Source organism: Chiloscyllium plagiosum, unplaced genomic scaffold, assembly GCF_037043375.1.
Source record: "Chiloscyllium plagiosum isolate Xiang-an unplaced genomic scaffold, Cpla_swu_hap1 HiC_scaffold_35, whole genome shotgun sequence".
NCBI lineage: Eukaryota > Metazoa > Chordata > Chondrichthyes > Orectolobiformes > Hemiscylliidae > Chiloscyllium > Chiloscyllium plagiosum.
The window spans coordinates 29,294,200-29,309,037 of NW_028270173.1; the positions used below are offsets into that span (position 1 = coordinate 29,294,200).

The 14,838-nt window shown below is 48.3% G+C and overlaps 1 long non-coding RNA gene across 1 annotated transcript in view; it reads left to right on the forward strand.

Moving 5' to 3' along the window:
• Positions 1-13,728: 13,728 nt before the first annotated feature.
• LOC122541354 (uncharacterized) overlaps positions 13,729-14,838 on the forward strand; it is a 42,642-nt gene continuing 41,532 nt past the window's right edge. The window contains exon 1 of the long non-coding RNA XR_006309577.2: positions 13,729-13,798. This is a non-coding gene — a long non-coding RNA (uncharacterized LOC122541354). The remainder of the gene's footprint in view (positions 13,799-14,838) is intronic.

Here is a 14,838-nt window from a genome sequence, read left to right on the forward strand (position 1 = left end):
GAAGGGAAAGCGACGCAGGTGAAAGTCAGAATGACGTAGAACTTGAAGACCCTCTGTCATGGGGCTGTTTTCCCTGGAGCGTCGGAGGCTGTGGGGTGACCTTATAGAGGTTTACAAAATCATGAGGGGCATGGATAGGGTTAATAGACAAAGTCTTTTCCCTGGGGTGGGGGAGTCCAGAACTAGAGGGCATAGGTTTAGGGCGAGAGGGGAAAGATATAAAAGAGACCGAAGGGGCAACTTTTTCACACAGAGGGTGGTATGTGTATGGAATGAGCAGCCAGAGGATGTGGTGGAGGCTGGTACAATTACAACATTTAAGAGGCATCTGGATGGGTATATGAATAGGAAGGGTTTGGAGGGATATGGGCCGGGTGCTGGCAGGTGGGACTAGATTGGGTTGGGCTATCTGGTCAGCATGGGCGGGTTGGACCGAAGGGTTAGTTTCTGTGCTGTACATCTCTCTGACTCTGTGTTACACCTCCATCCCTCTCTCACCCCAGGGAAAAGAGCCACAGTCTGTTTGAGCTCTCTTTATGGTGACAGTCTCTCAGCTCTGAGCAAAGGTAATGCGGAGATCCATCTGGTTCACTAATGCTCTGTCGAGGACACTCCTTGGTCAGGCCTATATGTGACCCCAGACCCACAGCAATGTGCTCAACTCTTATCCAAGGGTTTTTGCCCGAAACATTGATTCTCCTGCTCTTCGGATGCTGCCTGACCTGCTGCACTTTTCCAGCACCACACTCTCGACTTCAGCCTATTCAGCCTCTCCCTGTAGCTCAAACCCTCCAACCCTGGCAACATCCTTGTAAATCTTCTCTGAACCCTTCCAAGTTTCACAACATCTTTCCGATAGGAAGGAGACCAGAATTGCACGCAATATTCCAACAGTGGCTTAACCAATGTCCTGTACAGCCACAACATGACCTCCCAACTCCTGTACTCAATACTCTGACCAATAAAGGAAAGCATACCAAACGCCTTCTTCACTATCCTATCTACCTGTGACTCCACTTTCAAGGAGCTATGAACCTGCACTTTGTTCAGTAACACTCCCTAGGATCTTACCATTAAGTGTATAAGTCCTGCTAAGATTTGCTTTCCCAAAATGCAACACCTCACATTTATCTGAATTAAACTCAATCTGCCACTTCTCAGCCCATTGGCCCGTCTGGTCCAGATCCTGTTGTAATCTGAGGTAACTCTCTTCGCTGTCCACTACACCTCCAATTTTGGTGTCATCTGCAAACTTACTGACTAAAACCTGCTATGTTGATATCCAAATCGAATACTTGACTTTTTCCCCCGGTTGTATCATAAACTCCGACCCATTTGTTGGTGTTATAGAATTCCTTCTCCTGATAGTGACTCGGCGAGTAAAAATTTGGCGGACTGTGTAATCTTTTGAAAAGGCAGAGGAGACCTTGGTTTGAAAGTTTCAGCCGTGGAGACCTCAGCCCTGTTGATGTCACATCCCCCTCAGGGGCGGCTGGAATACAGAGCCCAGCATCACCCAGTTCCTGGGTGCAGAGCTGAGGGGACCCCACTTACAGGCCTGGGCAGGGGAGCGGGGGTTGCGGTAGAGAGGGTAGGCATAGACCTGATGGGCCGAATGCCCCATTCTAGCGCCATGTTGAGTCTCTGACTCACTAGCACTCTGGCACGGTCTGCTAAAATCCCCCATCGTAATTCGAATCCAGCTCAGAGGCAAGACTGACTACAGCCTTAGTCAACTGGTTCACCTCTGCTGCTTTGTTTCAATTTGTCCCTTCCTTATCTCTTACCCCTCCATCTCTCTCTCGCTCTCCCTCTTTCTCTCTCTCTGTCTCTCTCCCTCTGTCTCTGTCTCTCTCTGTGTCTATCTCTCCCACTGTCTCTCCTCTCTATCTCTCTATCTCCTCTCTCTCTCTTTCAGTTCTCTCTCTATCTCCTCTCTCTCTCTCTCTCTCTCTCTCTCTCTCTCTCTCATTTCACTACCTTCTCCCCTGTGTCTAGTTCAACAGTCGCGGTGCCATCTGTTAAACCCTGGCCTCTCATTCATTAATTTAAAATGAAATCATCTCCACACACGTAATGACAATTACTTTCTCCTTCACAAAGTTCTCCCTGATTTAATGTGAAGGCTTCAGGCTTCCTTCTGAGGAGAGATTGATAAAAATAAACCCAGCAGCCTGGCTCCACCCTGAGTGAAAATCAGATGATTAGTGATGCATTGCTCAGCGCGTTAAGTTAGAAGGACACGTTATACAATCTTGGCTTGTTGACCGAGGATGGCTGAGTTCTGCATCTGAGCTAGGAACCCTGGGTGCTACCATGGCTAGCACAGGGAGGGCTAGCCATAATGTGGCCAATAGGTCAACCATCCATTTGGAAATCCATCCAAGATGTGGTGGGGCATAGGATTCCTGGTCTTGATGTTGGAGCGATTTAATTGGGCATTCAGTGCAATAAACAATGTTCCTGTTTTTAAAAAAAATCTTATAGGGAAACATTTGTGTGCGTATTGTGGGTATGTGCGTGTGGGTGCTGTGTGTGTTGTGTGTGGGTGTGTATGTGCACTTGTGTGTGCACGCACGCATGTGTGTGTGTTGTGTGAGTGTTTGTGTGTGTGTGTCTGTCTGTGTGTTTGTTTGCGTGTGGTTGTGTGTGTGTTTGCATGCATGTTTGTGTATGTGTCGTGTGTATATGTCTGTGCGAGTGTCTGTGTATGTGCCTGTGTGTTGTATGTGTGTGTATCTGTGTGTGTTTGTGTCTGTGTCTGTGTCTGTGTGTGTTGTATGCGTGTGTGTGGTATGTGTGTGTCTGTGTGTTGCGTGTGCGTTGTGTGTGTTTGTGTGTGTGTGTCTGTGCGAGTGTCTCTGTGTGTGTTGTGTGTGTTGTGTGTGTGTGTGTGTTGCATGTGTGTGTCTGTGTGTGTGCTGTGTGTGTGTCTGTGTGTGTGTGTCTGTGTGTGTGTCTGTGTGTGTGTGTTGCATGTGTGTGCTGTGTGTGTGTGTCTGTGTGTGTGTCTGTGTGTGTGTGTGTGTGTGTGTCTGTGTGTGTTGCATGTGTGTGCTGTGTGTGTGTGTCTGTGTGTGTGTCTGTGTGTGTGCCTGTGTGTCTGTGTGTGTGCTGTGTATGTGTCTGTGTGTGTTTGTGTGTCTGTGTGTGTTGCATGTGTGTGCTGTGTGTGTGTGTCTGTGTGTGTGTCTGTGTGTGTGTGTGTGTTGCATGTGTGTGTCTGTGTGTGTGCCTGTGTGTCTGTGTGTGTGCTGTGTGTGTGTGTCTGTGTGTGCGTGTGTCTGTGTGTGTTGTATGTGTGTGTCTGTGTGTGTGCCTGTGTGTGTCTGTGTGTGTGTTGTATGTGTGTCTGTGTGTGTGCGTGTTGCATGTGTGTATGTGTGTCTGTGTGCGTGTGTGGCGTGTGTGTTACGTGTGTGTCTGTGTGCGTCAAAGCATGAGAAACAGTCCAACACTTGCTGGATTGGCAAGCACAGCCTCCTTTTACCACAGAATCCTGCTGGGATGTACCGAAAATGGGAAAAGTGGGAAGTCACTTCACCTGGTTAGAACAGCGCAACTTTGTCTGAGCTGGACATACTGCAACCCTCCACTGGGATACCACAAGGATCAACTCCATCTGCCTTTACAACCGGCTGTCAAAATACTAAACAACTGCCACCTCCATCTGTATAACACCTTCCACACAGGAAAACAAATCAAAAGACATACTTTACAGGAGTTTGACTTGGAGCAACGTGAGGAGACTTCAGGACTGTTAAGTGATGCTTTAAGGAGTATTTTAATGGAGAAAAGTCAAAAGTGAGGAGAAATATTTTCTCTCAGGGGGTCGTTGAAGTGTGGAATATGTCCCCCCAGGAAGTAGTGGGAGCTCGGTCTTTAAATTGATTCAAGGCGGATAAGACAGAGGCGATGGCCTAGTGGTGTTATCACTGGGCAGTTAGTCCAGAGACCCAGGTGCAAATCCTGCCATGGTAGAGCTTGAGTTTAACTTTCAAAATAAAATGTGGAATTAAGAATCTAATGATAGCTATCGATTGATTGTTGGCAATCCTTTAGGGAAGAACCTGCCATCCTTATCTGGCCTGGCCTACATGTAACTCCAGACCGACAGCCTTGTAGTTGACACTTGACTTAAATAGACAAGAGGGCCTGGGAATTGGCTGGACAGCTCAGAGGTCACGAAGAGAAAACCAAGCCGCAGAGGGATTTGATTTTAATATCGAGGCATTACGGGACAGGATGCCAGTGTAGGGTCAGAAGGCAGACCCAGGCTCAGCATGAGTCCAAGCGGGGGCTGCCTAGTTTGCCCTGAGCTCAGGGGTTTTTGATTTCGGGTGGTGAGTGGGTGACCCAGGCAGGAATGGTCAGGGTTTGGAGGTTACAAAAACACAGACGATCAAAATCTGATTGCCCTTTGGCGTGCCCACCGTCGGTGGGCATAGAGTCCCTGCGGTGTGGAAGAAGGCCATATGGCCCAACGGGTCCACGCCAACACGCATCCCAGCCGGACCCATTCCCCTCACACCCGGCATTTCCCGGGACTAACCCACCTTGGACGATTGAGCATGGGCCAGTCCACCCTGACCTGCACACCTTTGGACTGTGGGAGGAAACCGGGGCAAGCCCACACAGACGCGGGGAGAAGGTGCAAACCCCACGCAGACAGTCGCCCTGAGGCTGGGATCGAACCCGGGTCCTTGGTGCCGTGAGACCCACCCTAAATTGTATGCACATGGTGGAAATGAATTGAGGAAAACGAACGTTTAGAGGGTGACTCCATGGTACCACTTTCTGGACAGTACCGCACAGTGTATGGTACTTGAGCGATAGTGTTTTCAGACGAGTGTCGCCACGGATCTAAACTGATGCACGCAGGTCAAAGGTGAGCTCACTTCCACAGGTTGGCTGTCTGATGATTTGAACCCATCCTGCTTTCTTTATTTACTACGTTGGTCATCAGGACCAAGGTGAAGGAGAGTCTATTCAAAGGCAAATGAGTCCCCGGAGAGCCCGAGATTCAGCATGGCGCTGGAGTAGGCCAGTCGGCCCATCCGGTCCATGCTGGCTCACCACAGAGCAGTGCGCAGCCGCTCCCCAAAACCTGCAAGCATCTCCCCCTCAGCCTTTGTGCGCTCTCTCTGGTTGAATGGAGGTGCTCACCTCTGCACCATCGAGTACAGAGATCTGGAAACGGTCAGCCACTGCCTCAGAGCTCGGGCCTTCGGTGTACCAGAGGTAAGGACGCTACCGCGAGAGTCCATCCTGCTGAATGTGTCAGAAGCTAGGGGACAGAGGGACTCACGGTCTCTCGGGGTCTCAGGAGGGATGGCGGTGGGAGTGGGTGGGGGGGGAGGGGGAGTGGGGGGGGTCAAGGTGGGGCGTATGGAGCTACCATCCGGTACATTCTGGAGAACTGGAGGGGATTTTGTTTTTCCTTTGAGCTGACTTTATTCTTTTTTTGTTTTTGCGCAGCTAACTGCTTCAAAGGTAGCAGGGTTGATGAAATATTTAAGAAGGGGGTGACAGAGTGGGGGTGGAGTTTGTGGAGTGGGGTTAAGTCAGTTAGCCGTCCCAAAGGGATGGCACAAGGGCAAGGGGAAGAGTGGCCTCTTGCTGTGCCCCTGCACGACGGATTTCTAAGCAGAACTCTTCCCCCCCCCCACCACCATTACAGAAAAGAGGGATAGATTTATTCCTGACTGTCTTCATCATGCCGCAGCGCCTGATGTGTCTCCCCAGGGTGAGCAGTGAGGCTTTACACAACCATCAAAGGATGTCAGCTGAGAAACTAATGGAGGGCCCAGGTGAAGCGAGTGCGTACTTCCATTGACTGATCTGCCGTTTGGCGTCAGTGCTGCAGCCAGCCAACCTCTCCTGCCTTGATGTGCTTTTAAGTAGAAGCCGGAGGCAGTAATTTGATTGAGTGCTGCAGAGTCAGCGGGACGGAGCAAGGCTCAGAGATTTACTTGTGCTCTGGGACAGCTCCTGCAGCACCGAAGGCTGAGAGGATTGTTATTTAATACTGGCATCGAGGTGGAGAATAATCACTCACTTCTAGCTCACTGCACAAAGCGCTGATCTGCCGCTGCTGGAGGATATTGGAGGGAGGGCAGAGTGTTATCGCTCTGCTGGGGGATTGGGTTCAGGCGAGGTGAGATGTTGGGGGAGCGAGAGCCCAATGTGTTCTCCAAGGGGTCTACTCCCCACTATGACCCCTCAGCAACCCCTCTACACTGGGTCAGATCTGGGCAGTGTAACACACTGTTCTAGATCAGTGTGACAGCACACAGCATTACACACTGTTCTAGATCAGAGTGACAGCACACAGCATTACACACTGTTCTCGATCAGCATGACAGCACACAGCATTACACACTGTTCTCGATCAGCGTGACAACACACAGCATTACACACTGTTCTCGATCAGTGTGACAGCACACAGCATTACACACTGTTCTAGATTAGAGTGACAGCACACAGCATTACACACTGTTCTAGATCAGCGTGACAGCACACAGCAGAACACACTGTTCTAGATCAGTGTGACAGCACACAGCATTACACACTGTTCTAGATCAGCGTGACAGCACACAGCATTACACACTGTTCTAGATCAGCGTGACAGCACTCAGCATTACACACTGTTCTAGATCAGCGTGACAGCACACAGCATTACACACTGTTCTCGATCAGCATGACAGCACACAGCATTACACACTGTTCTAGATCAGCGTGACAGCACTCAGCATTACACACTGTTCTAGATCAGTGTGACAGCACACAGCATTACACACTGTTCTCGATCAGCGTGACAGCACACAGCATTACACACTATTCTAGATCAGTGTGACAGCACACAGCATTAAACACTGTTCTAGATTAGAGTGACAGCACACAGCATTACACAATGTTCTAGATCAGCGTGACAGCACACAGCATTACACACTGTTCTCGATCAGCGTGACAACACACAGCATTACACACTGTTCTCGATCAGTGTGACAGCACACAGCATTACACACTGTTCTAGATTAGAGTGACAGCACACAGCATTACACACTGTTCTAGATCAGCGTGACAGCACACAGCATTACACACTGTTCTAGATCAGTGTGACAGCACACAGCATTACACACTGTTCTAGATCAGCGTGACAGCACACAGCATTACACACTGTTCTAGATCAGCGTGACAGCACTCAGCATTACACACTGTTCTAGATCAGCGTGACAGCACACAGCATTACACACTGTTCTCGATCAGCATGACAGCACACAGCATTACACACTGTTCTAGATCAGCGTGACAGCACTCAGCATTACACACTGTTCTAGATCAGCGTGACAGCACACAGCATTACACACTGTTCTCGATCAGCGTGACAGCACACAGCATTACACACTGTTCTAGAACAGTGTGACAGCACACAGCATTACACACTGTTCTCGATCAGGGAGACAGCACACAGCATTACACACTATTCTAGATCAGTGTGACAGCACACAGCATTACACACTGTTCTCGATCAGTGTGACAGCACACAGCATTACACACTGTTCTAGATCAGTGTGACAGCACACAGCATTACACACTGTTCTAGATCAGCGTGACAGCACACAGCATTACACACTATTCTAGATCAGCGTGACAGCACACAGCATTACACACTGTTCTCGATCAGCGTGACAGCACACAGCATTACACACTGTTCTAGAACAGTGTGACAGCACACAGCATTACACACTGTTCTCGATCAGGGAGACAGCACACAGCATTACACACTATTCTAGATCAGTGTGACAGCACACAGCATTACACACTGTTCTCGATCAGTGTGACAGCACACAGCATTACACACTGTTCTAGATCAGTGTGACAGCACACAGCATTACACACTGTTCTAGATCAGCGTGACAGCACACAGCATTACAGACTGTTCTAGATCACTGTGACAGCACACAGCATTACACACTGTTCTCGATCAGTGTGACAGCACACAGCATTACACACTGTTCTCGATCAGCGTGACAGCACACAGCATTAGACACTGTTCTCGAGCAGCGTGACAGCACACAGCATTACACACTATTCTAGATCAGCGTGACAGCACACAGCATTACACACTATTCTAGATCAGTGTGACAGCACACAGCATTACACACTGTTCTAGATCAGTGTGACAGCACACAACATTACACACTGTTCTCGATCAGGGTGACAGCACACAGCATTACACACTATTCTAGATCAGTGTGACAGCACACAGCATTACAGACTGTTCTCGATCAGCGTGACAGCACACAGCATTACACACTGTTCTAGATCAGCGTGACAGCACTCAGCATTACACACTGTTCTAGATCAGCGTGACAGCACACAGCATTACACACTGTTCTCGATCAGCATGACAGCACACAGCATTACACACTGTTCTAGATCAGCGTGACAGCACTCAGCATTACACACTGTTCTAGATCAGCGTGACAGCACACAGCATTACACACTGTTCTCGATCAGCGTGACAGCACACAGCATTACACACTGTTCTAGAACAGTGTGACAGCACACAGCATTACACACTGTTCTCGATCAGGGAGACAGCACACAGCATTACACACTATTCTAGATCAGTGTGACAGCACACAGCATTACACACTGTTCTCGATCAGTGTGACAGCACACAGCATTACACACTGTTCTAGATCAGTGTGACAGCACACAGCATTACACACTGTTCTAGATCAGCGTGACAGCACACAGCATTACACACTATTCTAGATCAGCGTGACAGCACACAGCATTACACACTGTTCTCGATCAGCGTGACAGCACACAGCATTACACACTGTTCTAGAACAGTGTGACAGCACACAGCATTACACACTGTTCTCGATCAGGGAGACAGCACACAGCATTACACACTATTCTAGATCAGTGTGACAGCACACAGCATTACACACTGTTCTCGATCAGTGTGACAGCACACAGCATTACACACTGTTCTAGATCAGTGTGACAGCACACAGCATTACACACTGTTCTTGATCAGCGTGACAGCACACAGCATTACACACTGTTCTCGATCAGCGTGACAGCACACAGCATTACACACTATTCTAGATCAGCATGACAGCAGACAGCATTACACACTATTCTAGATCAGTGTGACAGCACACAGCATTAAACACTGTTCTAGATTAGAGTGACAGCACACAGCATTACACAATGTTCTAGATCAGCGTGACAGCACACAGCATTACACACTGTTCTCGATCAGCGTGACAGCACACAGCATTACACACTGTTCTCGATCAGGGAGACAGCACACAGCATTACACACTGTTCTAGATTAGAGTGACAGCACACAGCATTACACACTGTTCTCGATCAGCGTGACAGCACACAGCATTACACACTGTTCTCGATCAGCGTGACAGCACACAGCATTACACACTGTTCTAGATCAGTGTGACAGCACACAGCATTACACACTGTTCTAGATCAGCGTGACAGCACACAGCATTGCACACTGTTCTAGATCAGCATGACAGCACACAGCATTACACACTGTTCTAGAACAGTGTGACAGCACACAGCATTACACACTGTTCTAGATCAGTGTGACCGCACACAGCATTACAGACTGTTCTGGATCATTGTGACAGCACACAGCATTACACACTGTTCTCGATCAGTGTGAAATCACACAGCATTACACACTGTTCTCGATCAGTGTGACAGCACACAGCATTACACACTGTTCTAGATCAGTGTGACAGCATGCAGCATTACACACTGTTCTAGATCAGTGTGACAGCACACAGCATTACACACTGTTCTCGATCAGCCTGACAGCACACAGCAATACACACTGTTCTAGATCAGTGTGACAGCACACAGCATTACAGACTGTTGTAGATCACTGTGACAGCACACAGCATTACACACTGTTCTCGATCAGTGTGAAATCACACAGCATTACACACTGTTCTAGATCAGTGTGACAGCACACAGCATTACACACTGTTCTAGATCAGTGTGACAGCACACAGCATTACAGACTATTCTAGAACAGTGTGACAGCGCACAGCATTACACACTGTTCTAGATCAGTGTAATATCATGACATTACACACTGTTCTAGATCAGTGTAATATCACAGCATTACACACTGTTCTAGATCAGAGTGATATCACAGCATTACACACTGTTCTCGATCAACATGACAGCACACAGCATTACACACTGTTCTAGATCAGTGTGATATCACAGCATTACTCACTGTTCTGGATCAGTGTATTATCATAGCATTACACACTGTTCTAGATCAGTGTACTATCACAGCATTACACACTGTTCTAGATCAGTGTGATATCACAGCATTACACACTGTTCTAGATCAGTGTGAAATCACACAGCATTACACACTGTTCTAAATAAGGCTGATATTACACATCATTACATGCTGTTCTAGATCAGTGTGATATCACAGCATTACATGCTGTTCTAGATCAGTGTGATATCACAGCTTTACACGCTGTTCTGGATCAGTGTGATAGCACACAGCATTACACACTGTTCTAGGTCTGGCTGATATCATGCTGCATTACAAGGTGTTCAAGATCCGTGTGATATCACACAGCATTATATGCTGTTCTAGGTCAGTACAATATCACTACATCATACATTGTTCTAGAACAGTGTGCTAGAATGCCTTTGGAATCAGCGTGTAGTTTAACTGTCTGTAATGGAGGGGAGAGAGACCCCAATGATCCTCTCAGCTATCCTCAGTAACCGTTGGAGGGTCTGATGATCCGAGACGGTGTGATTCCCGAACCAGGCAGTGATGCAGTAGCTCAGAGTACTCTCCCAATGAACCCTCTGTCGAATGTGGGGAGGATGGGGGCTGGGAGGTGGGCTTTCCTCAGCCTGTGCAGAAAGTAGAAGACGCTGCTGGGATTTCCTAGCTATGCAGCTGGTGTTGAGGGTCTGGGCGAGACTCTCCGCCAGGTGGACGCTAAGACCTTTGGCGCACTTCATGATCTCCACAGGGGAGCCATCAATGTCCAGTGGAGAGTGGTCACTCTACTAATAAACATTGGACCCTCAGTGAAATAAATGGGGGCAGGGTTTATCGACTGTTCCAGTAATTCAGTCGCATCAATTTTTATTTCAAAATTTGTTAGCCTCACCTCAGTACCCTGCACTGATGTTTCCATAATCCTGTATTTTGTTTAGTACAGGTTCGGGTGGATTGGCCCACACTAATTTTCCCATGGTGTTAGGTACATTAGTCAGAGGGAGATGGGTCTGGGTGGGTTACTCTTCGGAGGATCAGTGTGGACTGGTTGGGCCGAAGGGCCTGTTTCCACACTGTAGGGGAATCCAATCTAATCCACAGCCCTTTGGGGGCAAAGAATTCCGAAGTGTCACAAGTCCGATCTCATTACAAGGCCTCACTCCCACTGCATGGGGGCTGGAATTATACCTGGCACATTTGTGCTTGTTGGAGGTGAACTCTCTCAGTTCCGGTACAAACCTGCCGCAGTCCGTCAGGGTAGCACTCCAAATCCAACCCTCGTCAGCGCCTTTATCGATGACCTTTCCCCAACTCCCACCCTTCCCCACCCCCAACACCCCCCATCCATTCTTAAAGTCACAACTGGGTGGATTGCCCATTAATGTTCATGGCTCCATAGATACTGAAGGAAAGCATTGGGAAAGCCTGGACAAGGTAACGTTCCAACTTGGTCTGACCAGCGTCAGGCAATGACCGTCTCCCACAACAGCGGATCTAATCATCACCCCTTCATACTCAAGAGCACCGCTGTCACGGAATCCCCAACACTTTGGGTCTTCCCATCGACCAGATTCTTAACTGACCCAGCCGTATAAATACCCCGACAGGAGCGGGTCAGAGGCTGGGAGCTCTCTAGGGGGGGTAACTCGCCTCCCGACCCCTCAAAGTCAGCCCCAAGGCCTGAGTCAGGATTGCTCTCTGGTGTCTGTTGCCGAGAGTTTAGTGGCTTTTCTTTAAAATGTCAAAAATATACTTTATTCGTAAAAAGTATCTCTGTATGCACATGCAGTCACAAGCGCAGTTCGGTTCTGTACAGTAGTATGTCAAGGAAAGTTTGATTCTATCCAAACAAACCAAAACCATCTCTTACTTGAACCAGGCTGTATTTGAGGCACTGGGGGAGGGTCCAATAACTGAACGGACCCCCATTTACCTTCAGCAGGAAGACCCCAGACGGTGGCCTTTCCCCACTGCCCCTTGGCAGCAGCTGCCCCAAGCTTCAGTGTGTCCCTCAGCGCGTAGGCCTGGACCTTGGGATGGGCCAGTCTACAACACTCGGTCATGGTCAACTCCTTGCCCTGGAAGACCCACAAGTTTCGGGCAGAACAAAGGGGGTCTTTCACCGAGGTGACGGTCCTCCAGGCACAGTCGATGTCTGTCTCGGTGTGTGTCCCGGGGAACAGCCCGGAGAGCATGGAGTCACGAGTCACAGGATGGATTTCGATAACCAAGTATGTAGTGGCTGAGATCTTATTCTGCACGTTGGAGATGGACAGTGATCCTGGTTTCATCTAGGTCGTCTGTAGCTGCAATAGTTTCCCAGTGTGACTGCTGTCTGACATTTTGCAAACTGTTTTACTTACACCATTGTACCCATGTCCATTCTCGACGGGATCATCTCTCGCTAGTACATACCGTACCATCCTTTCATCCCGGTTTCTTGCAGATGACCGCTGACGTTACTGTCACATGATGGTCTACACCACCCTCTCATTATAGAACATAGAACATTCCAGCGCAGTACAGGCCCTTCGGCCCTCGATGTTGCGCTGACCTGTGGAACCAATCTATCCATTTCTATCCTTGTGTCTATGCAATGACCATTTAAATGACCATAAACGTAGTGAGTCTGCTACTGTTGCAGGCAGTACGTTCCACACCCCTCCTCCTCTGAGTAAAGAAACTAGCCCTGACCTGAACTTACCCATTCTCTCTCTCCTGGGCAGCTCCAGCAGCCCTCAACAAGATCAACACCTTTAAGATGGTGATGTGCGTCTGCTGAAAACCAAGTGAATGGATTGGGAAAAATGGGCACCTTTGGAAAACCATGTTGACTGAGAGCAATGTCGAGCAACACTGGGGGACATCACAAGGGCTCTCAACAGAACACAGGGCAAGATATTATTCTGCTGAAAGACTGAACAGCGCACAGGACTCTGGCTGAATGGAGGAAACGTTGAGGGTTTAGGAAAGACATATACCAAGTCAAAAGAGGCTGGATAAGAGAGAATCCAGAGAGGAAAGAAGTTTAAAAATGCAAGAGGAACTCCGAAATTAAATTATCAAGGCATGTTGAAACAAAATTGGCCCGCGTCTTACAGGCAAATCGATAAATAATGAAAGGGCTGTGAGTGGTGTTAAGATGATGAACAGGACGAGGAGTTGGCAGAAACGTTGCACAATTATTCCATATTTACCAGGGAGATACTGCATTGAGTGAGGAGATGAATAATGAGATCAGTGCACTTAAAGCAAAAGGAAGTGAGGATGTGTTGAATAAACAGCACAGACAGAAGGCGGGGATAAAGGCAGGTCGTGCACGGTACAAGAATTTTGGGGAGGGACAACAGAGGCACTCCCACATGTGTTCAATAATTCATCGGGAAAAGTTACATCGCCAGGGAACTTGTGGACAGTTAGTATAATTCTAATGTTCAGCAGAGAGATAGAACATATCCATGGAATTATTGATCAGCTTAATGTCAGTCACAGGTAAGATAATGGAAACCGTGTGAAACTGAGGGTAGATGTAAGCCATATAACAATCGATAGTCAGTGTGGATTACTGAAAGGGAAATTGGTCTTGACCAACCTTATTGCATTTTCTACCGCATTAAAGGAGTGGACTGCAGCAAGGGGCTGTTCTTAATTAAAATCAGGGAAAGAGTTGCAGACGTCAGGAATCCGAAACAAAAGCAGAAATTGCTGGAACACCACAGCAGGACCTGGTGGCATCAATGGAGAAAAAGCAGAGTTAACGCTTTATGTTCCGTGAGCCAGCTTCAGAACTGATAGCAGTGACGGCAAGGGGGTGTCTGTGTGTGAGTGTGTGCGTGTGTGTGTATGTGAGTGTGTGTGTGTGTGTATGTGTGTATGAGAGTGTGTGTGAGTGTGTGTGTGTGTGTGTGTGAGTGTGTGTGAGTGAGTGTGTGTGTCAGAGTGTGTGTGAGTGTGTGTGTGTGTGAGGGTGTGTGTGTGGATGAGTGTGTGTGTATGTGTATATGCGTGTGTGTGTGTGAGTGTGTGAGTGTGTGTGTGAGTGCGTATGTGTGTGTGTGTGAGTGTGTGTGTGTGAGTGTGTGTCTGTGTGTGAGTGTGTGTGTGTGTGAGTGAGTGTGTGTGTGAGTGTGAGTATGTGTGCGAAAGTGTGTGTGTGTGTCTGTGTGTGTGAGTGTGTGTGTGTGTGTGTGTGCGTGAGTGTGTGTGTGTGAGAGTGTGTGTGTGAGAGTGTGTGTGTGAGTGTGTGTGTGAGAGTGTGTGTGTGTGTGTGTGTGTGTGAGTGTGTGTGTGCGTGAGTGTGTGTGTGTGAGAGTGTGTGTGAGAGTGTGTGTGTGCATGTGTGTGAGAGTGTGTGTGTGCATGTGTGTGTGAGTGTGTGTGTGAGAGTGTGTGTGTGTATGTGTGTGTGTATGTGTGTGTGTGAGTGTGTGTGTGTATGTGCATATGTGTGTGAGTGTGTGTGTGTGTGAGTGAGTGTGTATGTGTGAGTGTGTGTGTGTATGGGTGAGTGTGTGTGTGAGTGTGTGTGTGTG